The sequence below is a fragment of the Lissotriton vulgaris genome, chromosome 4_1 (assembly GCF_964263255.1).
Source record: "Lissotriton vulgaris chromosome 4_1, aLisVul1.2, whole genome shotgun sequence".
In the NCBI taxonomy this organism is placed as follows: domain Eukaryota; kingdom Metazoa; phylum Chordata; class Amphibia; order Caudata; family Salamandridae; genus Lissotriton; species Lissotriton vulgaris.
Genome location: NC_141691.1, coordinates 22,223,972 through 22,249,991, shown reverse-complemented (window position 1 = coordinate 22,249,991; position 26,020 = coordinate 22,223,972).

The following is a 26,020-nucleotide window of genomic DNA, read 5'->3' as shown; positions in this document are numbered from 1 at the left end:
CCAAAGTGCCATTAGTCGCCAGGCAATGACAGCGGGGGCATTATGCTAGTCGACCCATGGTGGGTGCGGAAACGATGAGGTGGGGACCACAACCCAGGTGCGCTTGAGGAATCTGGTGTTTCAAGTCCCAGCTCATCTTTGTGAGATGGCTCTGATCTGGCCCTCTCTGTGCTCCACTGCTGGTGGTCTGGCGGGTCAAGCGGGTACCAGTTCTAGTCTGCCTGTGGCTCGCAGCACCCTCCAGGCAAATGCAACTCCTGCTGTGGGGCCACCGGTCTCAACTTTCACGCATCTAGGAGGGCATGGTGTAGGTGAGGAGACAGGCCCGGTGCTAATGGCCCACCCGGCTACAGGCTCTCACCTAGCAGCTGTAATCCTCCGTCAGGGCGCGGCAGTGACATCGGCAGCCTCAGGTCTGTACCGCCATCTTGGCAGTGCGGGCAGAGTCCTCCTGGTGGCAGAGCTGATGAACTGTGCAGGTTCCTCAAACCTCCGTCAGAGCTCCACAAAGGTGCCCGCAGGCCACAGCGACAGTCTCCGCCATCGCAGCTCGCTGCTGTCGGCGTGGATCATTCTCCGGGCGCTCGGCCGCAGGTGTCCTCGGGGTCGGGAGCTGGAATCTGGAGTTCGTTCCCAGTCAAGGCAGATCAGAGGTGCACATGAGGATCCCAATTGCCACCTGCGTCTGGGTCTGCCGGTAGGATCACGCTGTAAGGTGCTAGGTAGGCAAGGCCCGGGCCGTAGGCAGGAGCAGCGAGAAGATGCGAACTACTCATCCGCCATCTTGGCCCAAGGCTTTTACATTTTATGTAACCTTTGGTACATTAAAGTGTGCCCTTTGTTTTTCCAAACAACTTCAGAAATTTGAATGAATTAAAAGCAAATAGTTTAGGCTTGAATTTTTACAAAATGAAATGTAAATAGTTTTTACATTAAACTAACCAAACAAAAATTATACATATATTTTGTTTCATTAATCCAATGTTCTACCTCATTCTCTCTCCAGTCTCTCTGTAAGAAACTAGCTGATACTGGGGAGGATTAAAGAAAACCTCTGGTGCTTGTACTAGAAGATTTTTTTTTTAAAGTTATTTGGCTCGGTAATAAGCCCTATGCACCACCGGGATGTCACAGGTTATTAGAGTGGGTTTTACTATGTAGCACCCCATGGATATGCATTGAAAGCTCATGCTGTCCCAGGGCTGGTGTGGGGCAGGTGCAAGGAGGAGAAATAACATTATATCTCCTTGCTTCTTCCTCATTCTATGTGTGCTGCATTCTGCAGTGCACATAGAACAATGAAACTCCTCCCATTTATTGTATTTGTTTAGGAAGGTGTCCCTTTCTACACAAAATCAATTATCCCTACAAAGCAGACACCCTTGCACCACGGTGACACATTGTTAGAATGTGGCCTGGTATATGATATCTTTTTGAATGATGCTGCTGAGAGGGTTAGTCAGAAGGCTCAGTTGTAAGTTTTCTTTTGTGGTTCATCAATAAGATGCTGGAAATTCTTGAGGATTTGCAGTCACCGACCAGCTCTAATTTTGAGGAAGGTAAATTGGGGTGCTGAAGAGTAGGGCTTTATTTGTCATGCAGGCAATGTTGTTCCCTATCCGTGCTTAATATGGGAGCCAGTTTAGGGACGTCAAATAAGGAATGATGTGGTTGTTTCTATTATATCCGGTGACAAGCCGTGCCGTAGAATTAAGAGGGGCCCTGAGTGGACCTATCTTAAATTTTAGTAGGCTGCATTAACCCTGGGTGGAGTTTGCGGAGTTGCTCCAGGCGAAGCTATGCAAAGTGCAAAGAAAACTCCGTTGCACAACGCAGAGCTCGGCTACAGGCGGAGTATGCTAGAAAAATGCTGTTTGTGGTGATTGCACAGTACTGGATGCTTGTCCGCACTGTGCGATCAATGCGAACAGCACCATGCACAGCACAAGCTTACCTTTTCTGCTATTCAAGTACATTTTTACACGAGCAGCAGCTTTCTCAATGCGAATGGACAGTTTCTTACCACGACCTGTTGCGAGCATACGTGACCACTCGCAATGAGAAACCTGACCCCCTCGCATTGAGAAAGTTTGCTGGGAGGTTTATTTTCCACAATAAAGCTCGCCAACTTGATGGTGAATGCGAGCGAGGAAAAAACTCTGCTTGGATTCCTGAGTCTTGAAGTCTGATAATGAAGATGCCATGAGAGATGGTCTTGAATGCCAAAGGGAGACAAACAGGATCAGTGCAGCAGGACTTCTTTCAATTGATAAATTCAATGCCAGCTGTTGCTGCCAGGAAGGTGGTCTGTTTGCTGCCTAAACCTGACGAGGTGGAGTCCAGGAGATATTGCTGTTCACGATGAGCACAGAGCTGCCTCAAGGACTGCGGCTGAGAAGGGCCTGAAGTTCTGAGCTTGTTCTGGTTGGTTGAGAATTTCTTCAGGGGGGCTGTGACCTCTATGTGTTTCAAGCTGTCTGGGAAGATTTCACTGATTATTGCTGATTTCATGATTGGGTGATATTGGCTGCTCAGGTTGTACATGTGGTGAGAGCAGGGTTTAAGGGGGACATGAGTGAATAGTCTGCATGATTCTAGCAGGGTCAACTTTAGTGACAGGGCTAAAGTGCATTAGAAGGTGGGTGCTCATTAGAGTGGTTGTGTTGTGTGATAATGTACTTTACAGTTGGTTGGGCTCCGAAGTTAGTGTAAATCATGAGTACTGTGAAGGGTTGACAGTTACGCAAAGCTGCTTAAAATGGTAAAAAGCTACGCAGAATTCCGCGAGCACTTGGAATTGCTTGTTCTGCCCTTTCTCAATGCGTTTTTGCTGTTTGCGCGCTCGGGGGAAAATATCTTGCAAACGTTCCCATGCAGTCGCTGCCATCTTGTTTCACTTGTCCCGCCCACTGTTTGCAAACAGGGATGTATGATGGAGCTTCTGAATGACGTGTTCTCTATCGCACACTCTCACAGGATCGCGAAGCCGGCTATCAAAATCTTGTAGAGCTTGCATACGGATAGGAAAAATTGTAGGAGAATTCAGGGATCCTGGTAAGTTGCTCCCGTGTGCCTGAACACACATTTTGAAAGCGCAAATAAGGAAAAAGTTCAGCTACATCATGGATAGCAAGAATTTCAAGCAAATCTTCATTCTCTGCGGAATGCAGACTTGCCAAAATTCCGCAAATTCCACAAGCGGAGCGTAATTTACCACCCAGGCCTAGTGGATACTGGGTCAAGATTGTGTCTAGCAATGTGAACTGTACCTTGTACAACCTGCATGCATCCGATATTGTCAAGGCTGTTTATGAGGTCAGTAGTGTTAGATTCTGTAGGGTCATAGAGATGATGGTTGAGGTCACTGAGCAGAAGGAAGTTGTTGAATCTAATGGCGATGGGAGTGATTAGGTAAGTGAGCAGGTTGCTGAAGTTAGTATGGGTATCAAGAGTGTGGTTGGTTAATCTGTAGAGGCAGTGCAGGTGATGAGGTATTTGTAGGAGACTGTCAGGCCTCTTATAGGGGTGTCTAGTCTTTTGGTTTGGATGGTCTTGTTGCAGGTGGGTTGGCCATTCTGATGGTGGGGGTGCATGTCAGGCTGAGCTACGTTTCAGTGGAAAGAGGATGTCTGAGAAGTGTATATCAATAAGGTCCCAGACATTGGTGGCATATTTACAGAAGGATCTGGTTTTGATGATTATGCAGGAAATGCTTGGTGAGGAGTGTTCAGAGGGTGGCATGGGTATACTGCAAGAGAATGGAGAGTGATAGCATGGGAAATGTCCTGCCATTTGATGCAGAAAGAAGAGAGTGCTCATGATGAGGTCTAGTGTTACGTGCTAGCAAGTTTGTGGAACTGTAATGATGAACGATTTGTTTTTCTTTGGTGTACCTTCACCTACCAGCAGCATGCCCTCTGCACAGTCAAGCGGCTGCTTCCATTCAATAGGGCATAGGAGGGAAGGATAGAGGAGGCAGGTATCTGGAGGCGATGGAAACTACAGCAGGCGAAGGTGCTCGGAAAGAGCAGGTAAGGAGCGGGAAAGAAGGGCACTGGGAACAGTGCTGGAGGGTGGAGGTGAGGGTCACTGCAGCGCTGGGAGAAGCAGACAATAGAAACAGGTACCAAAAAGGACACACAAGTCAAATGGGCACACAAAAGAAGCACAAAAGCAAAAAAGCACAACAAGCATAACAACATCTAAAAGGCCAGAGCAACAGGCACAGAGGAGCAGTGAGCACATAAGAAACATTGGCACCAAGCAGAAATGAATAAACAGAACAAGAGCCAGAGAAGGCAAACGCGCACAAAAGACAAAACAGGTTCAGACTCTAAATACAAGAGAGCACAGAAGGTAGCATCCAAAGTGGAGGAGAGGGTGAGAGCAGAGAGAAAAGTGATAGTATGAGGCTAGGAAGAGAGATCGACTATAGACAGTTGGATCCTCGGGGTAGACAGCTTGGTCTGAAATTGCCTTGGACTGGTATCTAGGGTTTACCAGATGAAGAGTCAACATACTGAAGAAGCATCCTGTGACCCTCTCCCCACAGACAGAACACCACACAAAAGTCTGACTGACCAAATAGGCTTAGTTTCATATTGTTATGAATAATTTAGAAATGTGTGTTTTTTTAGACAATATGAAGAGAGCTATGTATACATTGCTCAGGGCACAGTCTATGCTTGTGATTGTATCCAAAGGCTGCATTTTAATGATGTCTGGCAGGCGTAGTCTGCAAAACAAACATATCATTGTATGCATATTATTCCTTTTATTGTGGTATAAGTGTGCCTTATGCTGTGCACAGAAATGCCATTCTTAAAACAATACCAAATGAAGCTTTCAAAAAAATTTGGCGGAAAACTGGTCCCAATTGGGCAGTTGATTTTCAGTCCCAAACACATATATCCAGAGGAAATATTAGCAGAAGTCCCAATAGAACACATTTTCATTTGGATCTCATTTGTGAAGAAGATGTATTTGTATTTGTTTTTGTATTTAGATTTATAGAGCACCTTATCACCCAGGGGTCTCTAAGCGCTTGTCAGAGGGTGCACACAGTCCCAGTTGGAGGGCCAGTTAGGCACTACCCCATACCTCCTGAAACAACACAGTTTTCAGCTTTTTCCTAAAGGGTAATAGGCTTGTTTCTTTACGCAAGGTCTCTGGTAAATTATTCCACGCTATGGGGATTGTGTAGGAGAATGCGCGCCCTCCTAGAGAGGATAGTTTGAACCGAGGGCAGACCAGCAGTACGGCATCTGCCAAACGTAAATTCCTGCTGGGGACGTACGGAACTAGATGTTCTCTGATGTATTTTGGGGTTTGCCCGTACAAGGCTTTATGCGTGATGCACAGGCCCTTGAACTTAGCCCGCTGTCTAACCGGCAGCCAACGGAGCTTGTGAAGGATAGGGGTGGCATGAGTCCTTCTTGGTTTGTTAAAAATTAGTCTGGCAGCGTTGTTCATGACTATTTGTAGTCTGGCCAGCAGATATTGAGAGATACCGGCATACAAGATGTTGCCGTAGTACAGCCGTGCCAGAATCAGAGCTGACACCGCTCTTCTGAGCGTGTCCAACGTCGGAATAGGGGAGAGCCTACGCAGTTGTCTCATTAGGCCCACACAGGTGCCCACTATGGCTGAGACCTGGGCTGACATAGTGAGATTGGCATCTATGTACAGGCCTAGGCTTTTTACTGCCTCTGCTGGTACTGGGGAGGGCCCTAGTTCAGTGGGCCACAAGAGATCATTCCAAGGGTTGGATGCCGTCGTAATTGCCAGCTCCTCAGTCTTGTCAGGCTTCATTTTTAACAAATTGGCTGTCATCCAATTGACAATGAATTTTAGAATATTTTGCATTCTCTGATGTGCCGTTTGTCAATTTGGATGATGATCTGCGTATCATCGGCGTAGTTATAAATTATACAGTCCATCTGGTTTAATGCTAAAATCAGGGGTTGCAGGTAGGCGTTAAACAGTAGAGGTGACAAGGCTGAACCATGTGGAACTCCACAAGTGAGACCCACTGCCTCCGATACCAGGTCAGCTAATTGCACTCTCTGGACCCGGTTACTAAGGAAAGATGTCAGCCAGGCATGGGCAGTGCCCTGGATACCGAGGTCACACTTCCGCGACAGTAGTAGGTCATGATTGACTGTATGAAATGCCGTGGAGAGGTCCAACAGCACCAGGGCACACAGGGTTTTTTATCTGCTCTGAGTCTCAGGTCATCCAGCACGGAAAGCATGTCCAAATCCGTGCTTTAAAGGGCCTTGAAACCGGCCTGGTTAGGTTCCAACAAGAGGTTGTTTTCGAGGTGGTGTGAGAGTGTGGGCAGCACAGGTTGCTCCATTACTATCTGCCCCTGCCTTTTTTAAGAGAGGGATCAGCCGGCTTCCTTGAAGTTGTTGGGAACCTGACTAGTTATCAGTGAGCTATTTAGGAGTGATAATATATCATCCTCCAGCCCCGGCCAGGCTTGTTTGAAGATCCTCAGAAGACACGGATCAGCCGGTGAGCCCGATTTGACTCGACCCATCACTATTCTCACTGTATCCTTAGTGAGTAGGGGCAGTGTGGTAAGGGGCTGAGTCACTACTAGTACTTGTGAGGTCTCCCGGGCAGGCTAGTCTAGGGGTGGTCTCAATTTCTGTCAGGAAGTCGGCTATCTTGGTGATAAAGAATGACTGACATTTTTGGCAGTCTTCTTGCGAGAAGGAGGGGGCTGTTCTTTCTTTTTCCTCAACTCTGACAGGACCTTAAAGATTTATTTCTGGGGATTGAGTGCTGCCAAAAATCTATCCTCATAGACCTCTGCTTTCCTGACCCTGATAGCTTGTTTGTAGGTGACAAACTCCTTTGCATATATGGCCTGAGTACTGGGATCATACCCCTTACGCCAGGTTCTCTCACTCCTGCGTAGGAATCGTTTCAGTAGCTTCAGTGCATCATTAAACCATGGCGCACTTTTAACCTTGTCTACAATTTTTACCTTTCGGGCTGGTGCCACTACTTCAATCACGCTTTTACGTTTTTGAGACAACTTGAGGCTGGCCGCCTCAGTATCATCCTCTGGTAGTCTATTAAGATGGGAGGGTTGTTTCCCTAGAGTAGAGACCAGTATGTCTGTGTCAATTGTATTCCAGCTTCTCACAACCTGCCACTCAGCAGGAGAGGATCAACTGTGCCCTGGGAATGCCATTCTCCCCTGTAGCAGGTGATGGTCTGACCATGTACAGGGCGAAATGGTAATTCGGCTCAGCAATGGGACTGATGTCGAGATCAAGTCCAATGTGTGGCCTTTTTTATGTGTAGGGCCAGTCACCCTCTGAATTAAATCTAGCGAGGTCATGGCCTGTTCTAGCTGTTTTGAGATTGCTTCTTTGGTGGACTTCTCCCAATGGAAATTAAAATCTCCCATAACCACAAGACCCTCATACCTTGACCGCAGGTCATGGACCAGTCCCAGGAAAGGCTCGATAAAGCCCGGCGGAGTCCTTGGGGGATGGTAGACTAGGAGTATCACCAAACAGTTGGTGGCAGAACGAAACTTGACTCCCAAAATATCTGCACCCTCCAGACTTTTTGCTCAGATGGTTTCAGTTTTCAAGTAGTTATTGTAAAGGAGGGCAACTCCCCCCCTTCCTAACATCTTTCCTATTGTAATTAATGATGCCAAAGTTAGGTGGAAGTGCTGCCACCAGGTCGGGGTGGACAAATCTTCTAGCCATGTTTCCATAACCCCCAGCACATCCAGGTTGCCTTCTTGAAGCAGCGAAAATACCTCCAGATTGTGTTGTTGAAGCGAGCGTGTGTTCAGCAGGGCAACGCTCTGTGATGTTACCCTTTTTCTTTCCTTCCTTGGACTCGCCTTGCCAATGAATGACTTAACTGTAGGTTTCAGCTGCCCCTCCCGAGGAGTGTCTCCACTGTCTGCGGGCTTATGTGACGAATGTTATTGTTTAGCATAGGCAAGACTTTCCTGGAGTACCAGGGCCCTGGGCCACGGGTTGTGGCCCCTGGTCCCGGCCAGGCGCGGACAGGCGGGCTTGCCTTAGGTGCGCCTTCGGCTTGCTCCAGCCCGGCTTTTAACCCTGTTACTCCTCCCACCCACCACTCAGCCCTGCTGTGCCGCGGCTGTCCTGAATCAACCAATTGATCGGGGAAGACCCGGATACCGGAAGTGAGGGAACGTGGAGGTGAGGATCAGTGATTTCGTGACACAGAGTAAAAAAACACAGTTTTAAAATCAAAGTTTCCAGGCAAATTCAGTTTTTTGTGCAAATGTTTGAGTAGGCAGCGAGGCTACCGAGTGGCTCACCACTTAAGTCTGGTGTGACCCTCTGTGACAGCGTGCCCGCTCCAACCCGTCTTTTAACCCTGTTAGTCCTCCCACCCACCACTCAGCCCTGCTGTGCAGCGGCTGTCCTGCATAAACCACTAGACCAAGGAAGACCCGGATACCAGAAGTGAGGGAATGTGGAAGTGAGGATCAGGGATTTCGTGTCACAGAGTAAAAAAACACAGTTTTAAAATCAAAGTTTCTAGGCAAATTCAGTTTTTGGTAGCGATGTTCGAGTAGGCAGCGAGGCTACCGAGTGGGACACCACTTAAGTCTGGTGTGACCCTCTATCACAGCACGCCCGCTCCCACCCACCACTCAGCCCTGCTGTGCCGCGGCTGTCCTGAATCAACCAGTAGACCAGGTAAGACCCGGATACCGGAAGTGAGGGAACGTGGAGGTGAGGATCAGTGATTTTGTGACACAGAGTAAAAAAACACAGTTTTAAAATCAAAGTTTCCAGGCAAATTCAGTTTTTGGTGGCGATGTTCGAGTAGGCAGCGAGGCTACCGAGTGGCACACCACTTAAGTCTGGTGTGACCCTCTATCACAGCACGCCCGCTCCCACCCATCTTTTAACCCTGTTACTCCTCCGACCCACCACTCAGCCCTGCTGTGCAGCGGCTGTCCTGAAACAACCACTAGACCGGGGAAGACCCGGATACCGGAAGTGAGGGAACATGGAGGTGAGGATCAGGGATTTTGTGACACAGAGTAAAAAAACACAGTTTTAAAATCAAAGTTTCCAGGCAAATTCAGTTTTTGGTGGCAATGTTCGAGTAGGCAGCGAGGTTACCGAGTGGCACACCACTTAAGTTTGGTGTGAGTATATTGGAAAAAGAAAGTAAGGTGAAGAAGAAAGTAAAACACGAGAATGGGAGATTATCACACAGCACCTGTCACTGAGGGTCTAGTGACTTACTTTTTTTTTTGGCAGAGTTTTATATAGCGCGAACTTGACCCAAATTGGGTATCGGAGCATTTTATATAGCACCAGTTACGTTACATGAGGGCACACATTCATTTTTGTTAGGCACCGGGAGATTACTCCAGAATCATAGGATGTTTGGCATGGTTACTGAGACTCGATCCCAGATCCCAAGGTCCAAGGTCGTGCGCCCTAATCAATTAATACATTTGAGACGTTGGCTTGATATATGGTGCACACTTACGTAAGTGGCCTGCACCACTAAAGACAATCCATATGGTGCTTTTATTGGTCTTACACAACCTTAGAAAGCTCTCCAAGTTATAGCTGTGACGCAGCAACCTCTGTCGCTTTGGGGTATCTTTGCATGCACAGGTTTTTCACACAAAGTTTTTCATTTTTGCATTTGTGGCCACTATAAGTAATATCTGACAAAATATGTAGGCTTATTCAGACCTGGATGTCCAGCTGTCAGGGGATCATGTCCTCGCGTCAGAATTTATTTATTTATTTATTTATTTATTTTGCCGATTTTTAAAGCGCGCAAATACCCGTGGGTGTCTCGGCGCTGGGTTGCAGAACTCTCAGTGAATGGAGGTTTAGGCAAGGAATAACCATGTCTTTAGTTTTTTCCTGAAGTTGAGGAGGGTCGGTGCACACTTGATGTGTAAAGGAAGTGTGTTCCATAATTTAGCTGTGGCTACAGAGAAGCATTTGTCGCCCCAGTTGGCCCTCCTTGTGTGGGGGACTATGAGTAAGTGCGCTGAAGATGACCGTAGGGTTCTTGTGTGTTCAAGCGGTCGAAAAGCATTTTTTAGAAATAAAGGGCCGTGATTATGAATAGCTTTGTATGCAATGCATAAAGCTTTGAATTTGACACGGCTCCTCACCGGTAGCCAGTGTAGCTGTCGGATGTAAGGGGAGACCAATGCAAATTTGGGGATGGATAGCAGTGTCCTGGCTGCTGCATTTTGCACTGTTTGCAATTTGTTGAGGACTTTCTGTTGTGCATTGAGTAGCAGTGCATTACAGTAGTCCGTTTTGGAGAACACTAATGTACTGATCAGTGTTTTACCAGCATGTGAAGGTAGATATGGAATCAATTTTTTTATCCTTTTCATTATGTGGAAGGATGAGGAAGCCAACGCATTGGCATGTTGCTGGAATGATAGTTTGTTATCAAAGACAACACCCAGATTGCGTACCTTCGTCACAGGTGCTGGGGGTTGTCCCATCTGATGGGGCCACCATTGTGGGGACCATGTGGGTTGCAGCCTCCCGAATGTCATCACTTCTGTCTTATCAGAATTAAGTTTGAGACAGTTGGATGACATCCAGGAGCTTATTGCCCTCATTCCCGCTTGGAAATTGGCTGCCACCGAGATTCCATCGTCGTATATCGACAACACCAGTTGGGTGTCGTCAGCATATGTAGTGAGGGAGATTCCGCAGGATTTTATGACCCTCGCCAAGTCCGACACATAGATGTTAAATAGTGTCAGACTTAACGAGGATCCCTGCGGTACTCCACATGGCAGAGAGAAGGTATGAGATGTAAAATTGCCCAATTTTACTGTTTGCGGGCGGTTTGACAAAAATGAGGCCAGAAGGTCCTTAGCTTTGTCTGTAATTCCTATGGCCTCGACACGGTCGATCAAGGTGGCATGGTCGACCGTGTCGAAGGCCGCAGACAGATCCAGGAGTACAAGAACTGCGGCTCCTCCCTTATCCATGGTGGACCTGATTTCGTCTGCTGCCTTTAGCAGTGCCGTCTCTGTTCCGTGGCCCTGGCGAAACCCAAATTGGGTGTCATCCAGTAGATTGTTGAGATGGATATAGTTTGACAGCTGGGAGTTCATGATCTTTTCAAAGATTTTTGCAGGGAACGGAAGGCAGGCAATTGGCCTATAGCTGGCAGGAAGGAGAGGGTCTAGACTGGGTTTTTTCAGCAGCGGTTTAATTATGGCTTTTTTCCAAACCGAGGGGTAGACACCGGATGCAAACATTGCATTACAGATGTTAGTTAAAGGTGGAGCAATCACTTCCGGGATGAGGTTAAGAATGGCTGGAGGGCATGGGTCTAAAGGTGAGCCGGATTTGGTTCGAGCTACCAAGGGTTGGATGAGTTCACAGGTAGTGGGTTCGAAAGCTGCGAATATGGGGGCACTATCAGCAGTGGTGTGCGAGGAGATGCGCGATGCATCAGGTGTGAACGTGTTGAAGATGGCTCTAACTTTGTCCTCGAAAAAATTAGCCAATGCATCAGAGAGGGCTTGTGATCCATCTGACTGGGGTGCCAGTGGATTGGATAGGTATGTATATGAATATGCTTTGTATATGGTTCTCTGCAACAGTGATGCTGGAACAAGTTTCAGAATGGGTGTGCTGCAATCAGGGTTACATCATTGAAGCCATAGGAAATGTGAAAAATCCAAGGATTTCACAAGTAACAATTGTGAGAGTTTTGGCCTGATATATGATGTCCATCAATTAAAGTGCAAAAGGAACAATTGATGGACAGAATGCAGAACAATGTCATTAATTCACCCCAGTACAGCGATCTGGGCCTAAATCCATTGTTTTTTTGCTCACCATGCCATTCCCGTTTGGACCCCGCCATAAGCAAATTAATCTTGACCCTGCGTCCAATGGGAAGAGTCCAGCCCTAACTGTCAGGCCAGGTCCTCCCTGGACTTGAAACAAGCATCGGGGGACCAGTTTCTGGGTGTTATACTTCCTGAGCCGGGCTAGCTTGTATCAAATAGCTCAGTGAGCCAGGGACCCACGTCTGGGCATACCCATTCCACTTAGGATGAAAAGTGCAATGCAAACAAATGATAGACCGAATGCTGAATAAATCATACATTAACGCTTAATCAAGAGATCTGGGTTAAATCCATTCTAAGGAATTGCCACAGATTCCTCGCATCACCAAGATTAGGGTTGGCGGGCAAGCTTTCTAAGTGAGATCTGTTACCCTCTGGAATTCCATGCCTCACCATCTTCGTAACGCAGAGTCAGAATTTGTGTTTAAGAAGAATTTGAAAACTTGGCTATTTGACATACCTTAGAACGTCCCGTCCTGCTTTTTCTATCCTCTTTCGGGTTTCTTCCGCTGCTTAGCGCCGGGAAACCACCAGTGGTGGTAGCCATATGCTCTAAAAATGGAATGGATCAGAATAACTGCTACAAATTGATTATAGGACAGAGACTGATTCTCAGAGACAAAGCCATATATTAGTGGCATTTTAGCATTGTTAAAAATGCTTAAGTACATAGTGTCATTTAGAGTGTTTAGGAGATGTTTTGAAATTCCATTACCCAAACCTCACTGTTTTCCAGTGTTACTAGAGTTGTAAAACAAGTGCCCGTCTTTGAGAGTCATTGTCATCACCGAGAAAAAAAGTACACTGTTAGTGAATACCATACAAAGCAAAAATATTATAATTTTTACAAGTGAGGTATAGAATTAATACAAACATATTCAGTCATAATTTAACAAAACTTAATGTTACCTTAACTTTAATATTGTGAAATATTGTTAAAGTAATATATAGTACAATAAAACATGTTCTTTTATATATTTTTTAGACATTAAACATGATTATTTATATTTGTATCTATTTAGAAAATGCAGTTATTCACTATGTGGTTTTACTCTAAGACACTACCTTCAATAATTACTATGGGAGGGTGCTCAGCATATGTTGTTGGCCATATATGGAGCTGGACTTAATACTGTTCCTCTTTGGCACTTCTAACTTTTCGTTTATATATGTACCTAACCCCATTTCAAGGGTTTTAAAAAAGTAAGTCTATGTTTTTTGGTAACTCGTATTTTCTTAATACCAAAAATCATATGAGTGAACTTACTGGTAGTAGATTTACCATTGTGAATAGGGACCACAGTATCCTAGTATTAAAAAAATATATATGCGATGATAGAAAACCACAGCCACCTCCAGATATGTGTAAACTTCTATTAAAGTCGCACCACATTCCAATTTGTGTACAATCAATTCAATGTGTTTCTAATCCGTTTTAACAAAATTATTGAAATGACTTCTTTATTGCTTTATTTTCTTTCTATTTAAATAGGCCACAGCCTTTTGTCATTCTGCAAACAGAACTTGCTGTAAAGTTAAAACACATATAAAACACTACATGTAGGAGGTGTGGTCAGGGAACATGATGGCTGGCTAACGCCGGGAGACACCCTGTTTGAGGAGGGGGAGATCTCTGGTCCTGGACACCGAACGCACGATGAATTTGTAGGCTTCTAGGCTCCCACTGTTGTTTCTTCGCTGACAAAACTTTGTTATTTTTTCGCCCATCACTTTCATACGGGGGAGAGGCACTTTATCGGCGGCTCTTAGGCCGTGATTAGGAAATCCGTTTGGAATTTTATTATTTGTTACGTGAATAATTTAGAAATGTGTGTTTTTTTAGACAATATGAAGAGAGCTATGTATACATTGCTCAGGGCACAGTCTATGCTTGTGATTGTATCCAAAGGCTGCATTTTAATGATGTCTGGCAGGCGTAGTCTGCAAAACAAACATATCATTTTATGCATAATATTCCTTTTATTGTGGTATACAAGTGTGCCTTATGCTGTGCACAGAAATGCCATTCTTCAAACAATACCAAATGAAGCTTTCAAAACAATTGGGCGGAAAACTGGTCCCAATTGGGCAGTTGATTTTCAGTCCCAAACACATATATCCAGAGGAAATATTAGCAGAAGTCCCAATAGAACACATTTTCATTTAGATCTCATTTGTGAAGAAGATGTATTTGTATTTGTTTTTGTATTTAGATTTATAGAGCACCTTATCACCCAGGGGTCTCTAAGCGCTTGTCAGAGGGTGCACACAGTCCCAGTTGGAGGGCCAGTTAGGCACTGCCCCATACCTCCTGAAACAACACTGTTTGAAGCTTTTTCCTAAAGGGTAATAGGCCTGTTTCTTTACGCAAGGTCTCTGGTAAATTATTCCACGCTATGGGGATTGTGTAGGAGAATGCGCGCCCTCCTAGAGAGGATAGTTTGAACGTAAATTCCTGCTGGGGACGTACGGAACTAGACGTTCTCTGATGTATTTTGGGGCTTGCCCGTACAAGGCTTTATGCGTGATGCACAGGCCGTTGAACTTAGGCAGCCAATGGAGCTTGTGAAGGAGAGGGGTGGCATGAGTCCCTCTTGGTTTGTTAAAAATTAGTCTGGCAGCGTCGTTCATGACTATTTGTAGTCTGGCCAGCAGATGTTGAGAGATACCGGCATACAAGATGTTGCCATAGTCCAGCCGTGACAGAATCAGAGCTGACACCGCTCTTCTGAGCGTGTCCAACATCAGAATAAGGGAGAGCTTACGCAGTTGTCTAATTAGGCCCACGCAGGTGCCCACTATGGCTGAGACCTGGGCTGACATAGTGAGATTGGCATCTATGTACAGGCCTAGGCTTTTTACTGCCTCTGCTGGTACTGGGGAGGGCCCTAGTTCAGTTGGCCACAAGACATCATTCCAAGGGCTGGATGCCGTCATAATTGCCAGCACCTCAGTCTTGTCAGGCTTTATTTTTAACAAATTGGCTGTCATCCAATTGACGATGAAAGTAAGTAGGTTCCTCTACCTGCTGTGTTGTGTATATTTATATGTTTAAATCTTTTTGGTTTATACTGAGAGGGTTGGAGTTTTTCCAACTAATAAATTAGTACGAATTTACTAAATCTCATCTCATGGAATGTGAATGGGGTGAGAAAAAAATGGGTCGTATTATAAAGTTTCTTAAAAAATCTGAAGCTAATATTTTTCTATTGCCGGAAACTCATTTACAAGAGAAGAAGTGTTTAAATATGTTTACAGAATGGTCTTGGGTTCAGGACATTGTTAGTTCAAAACAGAGAGGTAGCACAAGATGATTTGTTATTATTATAAGATCTAATAATATATCAAATTAAAAAGTCATTCAACGGACTGTTCTGGGAAGTAGGTAATCCAGAATAGGGCTATGGTATGTGTGAGCTATTACGGGCCAAATCAGGATAACCCAGACTCTTTGATTCAATTGGAGGCTGCCCTCCTGTTAGTTAATGTTCCAGTAGTTATCAGAGGTGATTTTAATTGAGTTCAAAGTTCAGAGTTAAATAGGACCTCTTGGACAATTTATAATACCCCTTTAAACTCTATGAATTCACTTAAAATGTTGAAGCATGACCTAACTTTAATCGATGTTTGGAGAGTTAAAAAAGGGAACAAGAAGGGATATTCTTTTAACAGCAAAAAATACGGTCATCATTCCCACATAAATTACTTTTTAATCGATCAGGGCCTCTATGGAGAAGTTGAAAGGATTGACCACTTGCCTGCTATCCTCTCTGATCATTCTGCTCTTCTATTATCTATAAGATTACAAGGAAAGAGAGGAGCTATAAGATGGACATTAGATCGGGCAATCTTACTTGACGAAACAGTTCAATCAAAGTTGCGGGAGGAAGCTACCTGGTTTTTCCAGGTTAACAGGGGTCAGCAAAGTCACAGGTTATTTGGGACATTTTTAAGAAATTTTTAAGGGCAGAGATTTCATCCATTATGATTGGTAGGAATCGTAGCCATAGAAGGAGAGAGAAGATCCTTCTCGAGAATATTCAAAGTAAAGAGCAGGAATTACAAAGGGCTTCCCTAGAATCTTTTTCTAGGGTTTCACTCCTTACCAAGGAGCGAGAGAAACTTAGGGCAGAATATAAGAGTCTTCTGGATAACCTCTTATTAAGTAGATGGAAGGTTAGCAAACTTCAGAACTTTTCTAATAGGGAGAAGAGTGGTAGGCTTTTAGCCTGGAAGGCTGAAACAGAGTCCGAAATCAAATTTGTAGTGTGAGGGAGGGCTCTACTAGTCAGACTTTACTCACCAATGTTGAAATTGGATCGGAAGTACGGGGATATATGGCTAAATTAAATAATGAGGAGATGGAACCTGGGGCAGAAAAAATTAAGGAATTTTTGGAAAGTGTTGAGCTTCCATCATTTAGTGATGATCAGACCTCCTCTTTAGCTTTTGGAATAACGGAGGAAGAATTTTGGGCACAGCTGAGAAGGATGGCAAGAGGAAAGGCTTCGGGCCCAGATGGCCGTGCGATAGAGTTATAATTAATATTAGAGGGGAACTTAATATCAGTATTTAAGGAACTCTTTGATAGTTTATTGAGGAACAGGGATGATCCCCCGGTATCGTGGGATGAGGCTACGATAGTTTTAGTTTTAAAACCAAACAAGGACCTGATCGCAGCTGAATCTTATAGGCCTATATCCCTTTTGAACACGGACTACAAGGTGTTCATGGGCATATTGGCGACCAGTGTTGACAAAATTATAAAAAATATTATCCATATTGATTAGAGAGTATTCATTCTGGGAATGCAGCTTAATGACCTCACTCCTATAATGTTAGGAATAATAGATTTGGCAGAATGCCATAACCTTCCAGTAACTATGGTGGCAATCAACGCTGCCAAAGCGTTTGATCAAGTCTACTGGCCATACCTATGGGCAACCTTGGAAAAGTTTAGTTTCCCTAAGAATTTATTAAAGTCCCTTCAGGCAATTTATACATCACCTAGAGCTACAGTGTTAGTCAATGGGGAACTAACTGAGTCGTTTAAGATTATGCGAGGAACTAGGCTGGGGTGTCCTTTGTCTCCACTGGTATTAACAAATTCCGTGCTTGTGACAGAACCACTCCGTCATGAGCCACTGGCGTGCTGTGCTAATGACGGAGTGGTCCCGTCATGCGGCGGCCGCTCTGCGCACGCTGCATCAATTCCGCGGGCGGGGCTGTCACGGAACCACTCCATCATAAGCACAGCGTGCCCATGGCTCGTGATGGAGTGGTTCGGTCACAAGCATTGCAGGGCCACATGACCCCCCCCCAGCGCCGCGCCCAAGGTGTTAATATTTACATTGAACCATTCGTGCCATCAATTAGACAAGATCTTACTATTTCCCCATTTGAGTATAATAATTTCAAGGCTAAATTGGCATTATATGCAGACGATCTAATTGTATACACAACACATCCTGCAGTCTCTATTCCTAAGCTTCTGGCTAGAGCAGAGATTTTTGGGAATGTCTCTGGCTATAGTGTGAATAGTGATAAAACAGAAGTAATGGAGTGGAATCAAACATCTGGGACCTTTGGGGCTAAATCCCAGATGCGATACTTGTGTATTCAAATGACTCAAAAATTAGTAGATGTTCCGATTGTAAACTGTAGAAAGATCAGCAATGAGGTTGGGAAACTACTATAATAGGTGTGCAAATCTTCCTCCGAATATATACAGTAGGGTAAATTTGACCAAAGTTATCATCCTTCCAAAGATAATGTTTATTTTTAATAATATACCTCTTCCATTTGAAAAATAAAGTCCTTGTTGAGATGCAGGGCAAGATCGTAGTTTTATCTTTGCATCAAAGGGTGCTCATATCTCTTGGAAAAAGCTTAGGAGGAGATTGGAGAAAGGGGACATGGTGCTACCAGATCTATGGGTCTACGCACATGTTTTTCACTTTAAGAATTTCAGGATGTTATTAAGAAAGCCAAGCGATTTTGTATTGGCTTGTATTAATGGAGTAATGTTGAGTGAACTTGGGTATGAGCAGGGATCCAACATTTTTTTAAAAGGCTTGACTCAATATTTTGCTACAGGCAGTGAAAAATTGGGTTTTTATATGGAATAAAATGGGAGTTACTTATTATTCAGATTTTTCAATGATTTGGGGTTCACCAGGTCACCCCTGCGCTGCACGGCCACCAGCTGTGTGTGTGCCCCTGCTGCTGCTCGCAGCCTCGTTGTGCCGTCTGCCTGCCTGCCTTCCCCAGCTGTTCGCCTTATCTGCTGTTTATCTGTACTTAGTAGAGTTGTGCCCATCCTGTTACTGTTGTTTCCCCTGTTGTTTCCCATGTGCCTGCCTTCCCCAGCTGTTCGCCATATCTGCTGTTATCTGTATTTAGTGTAATTGTGCCCATCTTGCTACTGTTGTTACCCCTGTGCCTGCCCGCCCCGCTCCGCTTCCCGCCGCGGTTCACACGTGGCCACACCCTCTTTGCTTTGTTTCCTCCGCGCTCCTGCCTCCCAGCTGCTCCTCCCTCCCACTTAGCCTTAAATGGCGAACGCGCAGTAGTCACATGCAGCGGGCGCCGATTGTACGCCGAAGGTGCGCAAAAGGCAAGCCCGTCTGCGCCCATCCGCACCTAGACCGCGCCCAGCGCCAGGACTCTGGCTCCCGCCGATGCATGACTACTCGATGGACCTACGACGCCGCCTCTCTCAACGGACTCAATGCGGGCCGGAACCCTGCCTGCTACCGAGAAACCCGGAGACGCACCCACGGACCCTTCTCCTGCCAAGCCTGCCGATTCACCTGCCCCTGGACCTGCACCACCCCGCCAAGTCAAGCACCAGCAGCAACCACCTGAAGTGCATCCTGCTGAACACCCGCTCCGTCCACAGGCATGCCATGGAACTCTGGGACCTACTCGACGCGACAGCACCGGAAGTCGCCTTCCTCACCGAAACATGGATGAACTCCTCCTCATCGCACGACATTGCCATAGCCATCCCGGACGCATACAAGATCACCCGGAAGGACCCTGTCAACCAGACGGGAGGAGGCATCACCAACTCTGACGATACCTTCACCGCCACCGAACATCTGCACTTCCATATACACACTGACCCCAAGACCACCCTCCAAGGCACCCTCATCTACAGACCCCCGAGACCACGCACGCAATTCAGCGAAGACATCGCAGACTTCTTCAGCCCGCACGCCCTGCCCTCCGCCGACTACATCCTCCTAGGGGACCTCAGCTTCCACCTGGAGAACAACAGAAACACCACCGCCCTGCTGGACAACCTCGCCAACTTCGGACTCAAGCAACTGGTGAACACTCCCACCCACTATGCCGGCCACACGCTTGACCCCGTCTTCTCATCCAGCAAGCACATCTCCTTCAGCCAAGCCACCGGACTCCACTGGACCGACCACAGCTGCGTCCACTTCAGCTTCAGAAAGACTGCGACCCACCACCACCCGCAACAGGTTCCCCGCCGGAGCTGGAGCAAGATCACCACCGAGCAGCTAACCGCCTCTCTCAGCCAGAACACACCCACCAACACAACGGACCCAAACGAAGCAGCCAGCAACCTCATCAAGTGGCTGACCGCCTGCGCCGACGACTTTGCACCACTAAAGAACCCTCCCAGCAGACCCAGCAGCAAGAAAACCCCCTGGTTCACCAACGAACTCAAGGAATACAAGAAGAACTGCCGCACCCTTGAGAAAGCCTGGCGCATTGACCAGACCACAGACAACAGGACCGCCCTCAAGCACGCCACCCGCAAACACCACCAGCTGATCCGCGCCACTAAGAAGTCGGCATCCAAAGAACGACTGGACAACAACGCCCACGACAGCAAGGAACTTTTCAACATCGTCAAAGAGTTCTCCAACCCCAGCACCGGAAACAACAACATCACTCCCTCGCAAGACCTCTGCAACTCACTCGCCACGTTCTTCCACCGCAAGATCGCCGACATACATAACAGCTTCGTCTCACAGACCACGTACCCTACCGCCGAACCAACGCCCGCCACCACCACCCTCTGCAACTGGACCCCGATCAACACCGAAGACACCACCCGCACGATGAACTCCATCCACTCTGGATCACCAACCGACCTCTGCCCACACCACGTCTTCAACATTGCCGACGCCATCATCGCACCCCATCTCCGGGACATCATCAACTCCTCCTTCCACACCGCCACCTTCCAGGAGAGCTGGAAGCATGCCGAACTTACCGCCCTCCTGAAGAAACTAACGGCGGACCCCGCCGACCTCAAGAACTACCGTCCCATCTCGCTCCTTCCCTTTCTGGCCAAAGTCATCGAGAAGACCGTCAAAAGACAGCTTGCCGCCTTCCTCAAGACGAATGGATCCCTTGACCCCTCGCAGTCCTGGTTTCGGGCCAACCACAGCACCGAGACCGCCCTAATCGCAGCCACCGACGACATCACAACCCTGATCGACAACGGGAAAACAGCAGCCCTCATCCTCTTGGACCTCTCTGCGGCGTTCAACACCCTCTGCCACCACACCCTAGAGAAGCGCCTCAGCAACATCGGAATCTGAGAGAAAGCACTGGAGTGGATCATCTCGTTCCTTGCTGGAAGAACCCAGAGAGTCCGCCTCCCCCAGTTCATATCCGAGGCCACCGAAGTCATCTGCGGCGTACCACAAGGATCTTCACTCAGTCCAACCCTCTTCAACGTCTACATGAGCCCCCTCACAGCCATCGCACGCCAACACGACCTCAACATCACCTCCTACACCAACGACACCCAGCTGATCCTCTCCCTCACCAACGACCCCACCACCGCCAGAGCCAACCTACACGAAGGGATGAAAGTCGTCGCCGACTGGATGAGGAACAGCCGCCTTAAACTGAACTCAGACAAGACAGAAGTCCTCATCCTGGGATCATCACCCTCCGCCTGGGACAACTCCTGGTGGCCCCCAGCCCTGGGCACCGCTCCCAAGCCAATGGACCATGCATGCAACCTGGGCTTCATCCTGGACTCCTCCCTGTCTATGACCAGACAAGTCAGTGCCGTCTCATCTTCGTGCTTCAACACCCTGCGCATGCTCCACAAGATCTTCAGATGGATCCCCATTGAAACCAGGAAGACCGTCACCCAGGCACTAGTCACCAGCCGACTGGACTACGGGAACACCCTCTACACCGGAACCACAGCCAAACTTTAAAAAAGACTCCAGCGCATCCTGAACGCCTCCGCACGATTTATCGAGGACATTCCCCGACACAGCCACATCACCAGACACACGAGAGACCTGCACTGGCTCCCCGTCAGCAAGAGAATCACGTTCAGATTCCTCATCCACGCACATAAGGCTCTCCACGATCTGGGCCCCAAGTACCTCAATGACCGCATGACCTTCTACACGCCCACCCGCCAGCTACGATCAACCAGCCATGCCCACGCCACCGTACCACGCATCCGCAGAGCCACCGCCGGAGGAAGATCCTTCTCCTTCTCCTACCTGGCAGCCAAGACCTGGAACTCCCTCCCCACCCACCTTCAGCGAACCCTGGACAATCTCCTTCAGAAAGCAGCTCAAGACCTGGCTGTTTGAGCAGTAGCATACCCCCTCCCCCAGCGCCTTGAGACCCTCCCGGGTGAGTAGCGCGCTTTATAAATGCCGTGATTGATTGATTGACCAGGGATGCCAGAATGTTTGGATGATGTGCTTAGCCTGCCATTGAAGCAAGCAGGTTTTCTCTGTAGGGGAGACTTAAAATCAGGTGGTGAACTGATAATGTGGGGATTTAAATATTATCAACTTTCAGCTTGGTGAGCAAGACAGCAGTGGGTAGAATATCAGGATGATATGTGGTTAATCCAGGCTATGAAGACAGGGAAAATTAATAAATAGGTATCCTTGTGGTATTGACTGTTAATTGAAGCAGAGGATAATATCAAGGACAATATCCAAAAATTATGGAAAAATGTTTTAGAAAATACAAATCTGTACGAGGCCTGGCTGGCTTCCTTTTCACTGCTATGTGAGATAGTTAAACCAGCTTATTTTAAGCTTAATCACCTATTTACTCTTTACTGGGTTTATTGGACCCCTGCAAAGTTAATACAATGATGAACAGAGTCATTGTATACCACATTTAATATGACATATTCGCCATAAATGAATGCATACATGACAACACGTCTTGTATGTTCGATACAATCATCATGAATAACATATTTTTTGGGGGGGTTGCATATAAACAAAGAAATGTTTTTTCATAGCATGACCATACGCCAGATAATAACAGGATATTCACAAACAGACAAGGGTTTATACAATTACATCAGGAGAAACAAAAACATTAATACCAACAGCAAAAATAATATTATATCTAATAAATATCTAACAACCTTTGCCACCATAGAGGCAACCATATATAAGGACAGTAGGGGTTGAACATAGGGACAGGGTATAGGTTGCATATATCTACAAAGTGATAACCTGAATCCCCATTCAAGATCAGTACACCCGAGACTGGTTTGTAATGGGGCCTAATTACCAGAGTGAGAATGCAAAGCACATATTTCTGTTCTGAGGCACTCTCTCTTAAATAACCCTTTAGCTGAATGTGTACACCAGTTGGCAAAGCAGGCTTATTTCAAAGACCCACCAATGAGACCACGTCAAAAAGGTACAATATATCTGACCTCACTATGGACCATAAAATTTCATAAAAGTAAAAACTACACCAAACAACAATTACAAAATAAATAACCAAAGCTTCAGATACCAAAATAAATTACAGTGTGAAAACACTGTGAAGTAGTGTGACTCACTGGTTAGAGGCGGCAGACCCGAGAGCAGAGGACGGCCCGGGACCAGGGTTCGATTCCTGGCGCGGCAGGTTTCTGGACCAGGGTCAGCGGACTCCATAATTCTCTCGCCTCGGTGCCCACTCTGATCAGCGATCACACTCGGCAACTCTGGGCATTAGCTTGCCTCATCTTCACTAACGGCCCCACCAGACCGCCGGGGATGCCTGGTCTCACCCTGGAGATACCCATTAAGGGACCATCTCTCAGGGAAGCCAGGAAGGGTTTCGCAGCGGTCGAAGCGCCTTGGGACCCTACGGGTAAGTAGTGCGCTATATAAATGCCAATACATTTACATTTACATTTACAAAACATTGCAATATAACAGCAACACAAACACAGAAAAGAGAAAGGAACATACCATTTGTACATTCCAAAATGTCATTAGGTAGATGATGATTTGAGAGTCACTCCTTGGTTTGTCTTTTAGCAATAAGCTCTTTTAGATGTATTGAGCACGGCAAGAGGAAACAGGGGGAAAGAAAGGATTAAGGGGACATTTGAGAAGTTAAAAAGCAGATATAAGCAGGTTCCTATCAGTATTCTGTATCTGAAAAGTCAAAGGAGGCTCCCTTGCATATTGACCTTGTCGTCTTCATGCACAGGTTAAGGTTGATTGCTGAGTATGATGACGTGATATAATAGTCACTCAAAATTCTCCAGGGCAAATACGCGTCAAACCCCGCAAATGTCATACCTGTGGGGACCCAACCAATGTTAGGGCAAGTGTATTACTAACCAGTCCCATCTGCCTAGAGTGTGTGACACTCATGGGTAAACATATTGAAACTATGATCGGCATGATATTTGCATAAAGATAATGAAATACGAAGTTGTGTGATCATGGGCTATTTATATTACCCCATCAGTATGCCCATATTAAATACAGCATTGCCATAGTTGTCAAATGGATCGCCTATCACTTGACCATTGTGAGAAGATATCTAAAACATCACTCAACAGGAGTGATGGATCTTTGAGCACTACAAACATGAACCTTGTATTCAAAATCAAATCCCTGGAAATTCTATCCCCACGGGGGGTTACCACCAGAAATGTGCACTATTCATTCTTGGGGAAATATGAAGGGTTTGGGGGCTATGTTTTACATCTGATGTAATGTTGAGTCTAGTTTACGTAATCTATGGTAGAATATTTGCAACTATGCATATATACTCAGGTATAATTGTGTTATGACACAACGAGATATAAAAGATACATTAAAAGAACGAGTGAGATATATTTTCTTATTTTTTTCAAGAAGCATCAGAAATTTAATGTCATTATTATTTAAGGGGTTCAGATCTGTGAATCAATTGGTCTTATCTCAGTCTCTAGTGCATTTGTGTTATTGAGTTGCAGAAACAACTTCCAATGTTTTATTTCAAGGCTATAAAGACTCTGCCCAAATACAGAGAGAGGAAAATAAATTTCCGCGTTCACTTCTAGGGCTGCCCCATTCCAAGTCATCCTTTGCAGTACATATGGAACTGGGCTGGGTTACATTGAGGATACCCTTAACATGGCACCACTCTTAAATCAAAACATGGCTGAACCCAAACCTTACACTAAACCACAAGATCATTAAGGACTGTATGGGACGGGAAAAGGATATTCAATGGCTGTCATTTATAAAAACAACAGCAAAGCAACTGGGTCGGCCTGAATGATATCTTAACCCCGAAAACCTATGCAAGGATGATATTGCATGGGTAAAGAAACACTTTGTTGGCAACAGAGAAATAGAGCGTGAAGCTGGAGAAATTGTTAAGCCAACAGTAAGAGTAAATTATTCCCTGATTACGACAATGTCTATACAACCTTATTTGACCATTGTCACAAGACCCTACCATCGGTGGCTTTTAACAAAATTTGGTTTCAATCAAGCACATTTTTTGCTGGGCTATTACGTGAAGTGGTGTAGACCAATGGAAAACAAACCATGTAAATGTGATAGTTTATCTGACCAAGATCTTATACATTTTATGTTTTTTTGCCCTTTTTTTGTGGAAGGACGGAAACAGTATATTGTACCACTGCTAAGGGATAAGGGGTCTACACAGTTAAAACCTGCACTGCTATATCTACAACTTATGGAGTCCCCAGTAGTGATGTTTGGGGTTGCGAACTTTCTGATAGCATCTATCCGTGCTAGACGGAACAGAGTTAGGGACATTACATCATTGGAACCGCATAATGTTTAAATGCTACAGCTTTCATGTATTACCATATATATAATGAATTAATAACGCTACAAATTCATAAAATAATTGTTATTAGATAATGAATACTCTTGTAAAATCTTTCCCTAGAATCATCTATATAGTCCGCTGTTTTTATATTCATGAATTGTATTGTTTTTATCAAATCGTTTTTTCAATATTTTATATAACCTTGAAAGTCATTATGTATAGGTATGGCATACTTTTATGATTTTAAAATAATCTAATAAAGTGACTTTTACTCTGACTCTGACTCAATTCTCTAGTCTCGAAATGTACATTATTTGTGCAACATCAATGAAAATACACAGCAGCACATTGAGACCTAACTACAAGTTTCCTGCAAGGCATGGACTTGAAAGTGCATGCCGTGCAGTAACGCATACACATGCACACAGGGGGGCTCATGTTATAACGTCCTGTGTGCATCCGCATGTGGTTGAACCCCCTTTGTTTCCTCTCCTTCAAGGTTAACATGAGGGAAGAAACTCCATGCAAACCCTGGAAGAGAGGAAACTCGTAACATGCGTGGCATGACCAGGCATATCCCATGGTGGAGCCAGCGGTCCCAGGACAGTCCACCACTGGTACACCACCCCGAGTATCGCAGTCCTAGGACTGCCAGACTCATAATAAGCCCTAAGTGTAAATCATGGAACTTGTTTAGCTCTGAAAATTATACCATTTTTAATGATGCAAAGTTTCAAAATCTACTTCTTCTGTGTGTACACCTATCGTTATATTAAATAATATAAATTGCTAATTAGTTATGTAAAGAAGTCAGTTTTATTAGCGTCTTCTCCAAATCTCATTCAAAATTCTATTCTTATTTGAAGTTATATAAGTGAAACATACAAATATTTAGCATTCTATTTGCAAAGAATAATCTTGTAAAGTGTGCCACATGCCCCATCACCTTAATTGAAACCAATACAGCAATGTTATTTCTTTCACTACAGTGAATAGTTATTTTTTTTAAAGTCCTTCAAAAATATGCACTTGCTATTCATTCTTTGAACTAGATTGCTTTATGTCTTTTTGTCTTTT